Here is a 2,666-nt window from a genome sequence, read left to right as displayed (position 1 = left end):
AGCATTGACGGAGAAGATCTGAAGAAAGTGACGGACTTTAAGTACCTGGGCTCCACCATCAGCTCAGATGGTAGCATCACGACTGATGTGAGGTCACGAGTCAATGCGGCATGGATGAAGTGGAGGCAAGTCACCGGAGTCCTCTGTGATCGGAAAATGCCGGATAGGCTGAAGGGAAAATTTACAAGACCATCGTCCGACCGGTGGCACTCTATGGATCCGAGTGCTGGCCAGCCACAACTGTACACGAACAAGCTCTCCACACCATGGAGATGAGGATGCTCAGATGGAGCCTCGGACTCACTCGATGGGATCGTGTCAGGAACGAAGACGTTCAGAAGCGACTTGGTGTGGCCCCCATTGCGGACATCAGTGGCCAAGACTGCCATGCGTATTGAGCCAGAGGGCCGCCGTCCACGCGGACGTCCGAAGAAGCGATGGATGGATCGAATAAAGCAACACGTGAAGACGGTCAACGCATCCCCTGAAGATGCCCTGGACCGAGCCAAATGGAGAAGACAATGCGAAAGCGGACCCAGCGCCACAGCGGGAACAACGCTAGGAAGAAGAAGATCAGGTGTGGAAACCACAGCAATTTTCTTGCTGTGGTTTTCACACCTGATGATGTGAGAATTGTATTTCGGATTATTATTATTTTATTATTTCCCTTCCATGTGACTTTACCGAAAAACCAAGAATATGAATCCCTGCAGTCACGAAAGCTTAAATCGAAATTTCACTGTGAAATGGTTAACAGGCTCACCCTGAATAGGCAGTGCCCCCTACAGACATTGAAATGCCAATTCGGCTTCGTGCGTGTGAAACGTGGAGTAAATAGCGCCCCCTGGAGACACGAAAACGCAAAAACTTCCAAAAAGCCTACAACACCTGGTATTCCCAGGCGGTCTCCCATCCAAGTACTAACCAGGCTCGACCCTGCTTAGCTTCCGAGATCGGACGAGATCGGGCGTATTCAGGGTGATATGGTCGTAGGCGTAGACTGAAGTGAGATTAGTAAACTTATCTCCAATGCCAACTCTTCCGGCTCATAACGTTTGCACAGCGAGTAAATGTTACCCAACAAAATTCACCGCCAGCTACAGATCGGCGACCCCAGAGCTCACTTCTGCCACTGTCAAGACCACAGCCCTTAGGGCGCCGTGGCTCTCAGCGTCACGGTGCAGTGAAGCTGCTGAGCTGAGTTAGAATCCCGGGCACGGCTAACATCGGTGGTGTCGAGTGATATGCGAACCAGGTCAGCCTCTCTCCACCCCCACCACTTCCCCACCAACCCGCACCGTCCACCAGCGTGGTGAAGTATGCTCAATCAACCCCCGGGATCGTACAGACAAGGCGTGTGGCGGTCTTCATCCATCAACGGATTAACAAAGTCTATACGTTTTGGTTTAAATACACACACGTACTGTACGTAAATATGGTGACAACTTTTACTCTGAGATAGCTGCTCAGAACTGAGATGTTGCTCCAGAGCTGAGACCACCACTTGGGTTTGCACCGAGACGTCTTGAGTTGAACTCCACTGTGAATGCGAGGATGACTGCAGGCGGTGTCTTCACACAATAAGTTAAGTCACTTTATCCAAAGATGGATAATAATACGTTGGAGATAAGTTTACTAAATCTCCGTAGCTCTGCCTACGACCATATCACCCTGAATACGCCCGATCTCGTCCGATCTCGGAAGCTAAGCAGGGTCGAGCCTGGTTAGTACTTGGATGGGAGACCGCCTGGGAATACCAGGTGTTGTAGGCTTTTAGAAGTTTTTGCGTTTTCGTGTCTCCAGGGGGCGCTATTTACTCCACGTTCACACGCACGAAGCCGAATTGGCATTTCAATGTCTGTAGGGGGCACTGCCTATTCAGGGTGAACCTGTTAACCTTTCACAGTGAAATTTCGATTTAAAGTTTTCGTGACTGCAGGGATTCATATTCTTGGTTCTTTCCGTAAAGTCACGTTGAAGGGAAATAATAAAATAATAAAAATACGAAATTTATTCTCACATCATCAGGTGTGAAAACCACAGCAAATTTTCTTGCTGTGGTTTTCACACCTGATGATGATTGCTTGTGTTGCAATCGAAACGTCGTGAACAATAAAATTACATTAAAACCGTTGGAATACCTTATACCACATGTGAGAAATAGCAAAACTAGTCAAGACTCTCCTGAGGCCTTCTTGTCGTGCCGAGCAGACCTCAACATTTACCATTCCACTCCTGAACATATCACCACGGGCAAGAATCGAACGACAGGACATCTCTAACCACAAAGAACACCGCAATGCACGAACCGTCTATGCAGAGACCCATGTCTGACCATCTGAACAATAAACCGAACTTTCCAAGGACAAAATTCTGAGTCTCTCTACTCTCCCTGACTGTAGTCTCTATCAAGGCAGCAATCGGCATCTGTCTTTCTCTACAGGTTGTTTTCGAGTTCAAACGTGCCCTGTATATACTTAAATAGATATATAAAAGTATTGGTTCTGCTTCCTTGATCTTGCCCGAACCTTCTAGAAGATTCTACCAAATAATATGTGCCTTGTTTCTCAACTACTACGACTATGGTATGTACATTGAACTTCTTTCGCACCGTACGTAGCCAACCGTGCTTATCAGAGCTGCGGGAAATGCTCAACTTTTCCTTC

At 47.8% G+C, this 2,666-nt stretch overlaps 2 non-coding genes across 2 annotated transcripts; one reads left to right on the top strand and one right to left on the bottom strand.

Moving 5' to 3' along the window:
- Positions 1-876: 876 nt before the first annotated feature.
- LOC121852843 lies at positions 877-995 on the bottom strand. The gene has a single exon (XR_006086248.1). It is a non-coding gene; the product is annotated as a 5S ribosomal RNA (ribosomal RNA).
- A 658-nt stretch (positions 996-1,653) lies between these two features.
- Positions 1,654-1,772, top strand: LOC121852842. Its single transcript, XR_006086247.1, has one exon. It is a non-coding gene; the product is annotated as a 5S ribosomal RNA (ribosomal RNA).
- The last annotated feature ends 894 nt before the right edge of the window (positions 1,773-2,666 follow it).

This window comes from Callorhinchus milii, unplaced genomic scaffold (genome assembly GCF_018977255.1).
Source record: "Callorhinchus milii isolate IMCB2004 unplaced genomic scaffold, IMCB_Cmil_1.0 Scaffold1493, whole genome shotgun sequence".
Classification (NCBI taxonomy): Eukaryota; Metazoa; Chordata; class Chondrichthyes; order Chimaeriformes; family Callorhinchidae; genus Callorhinchus; species Callorhinchus milii.
The sequence above is the reverse complement of the archived record's forward strand: the minus strand, read 5'-3'. Positions and strand labels throughout refer to the sequence as shown.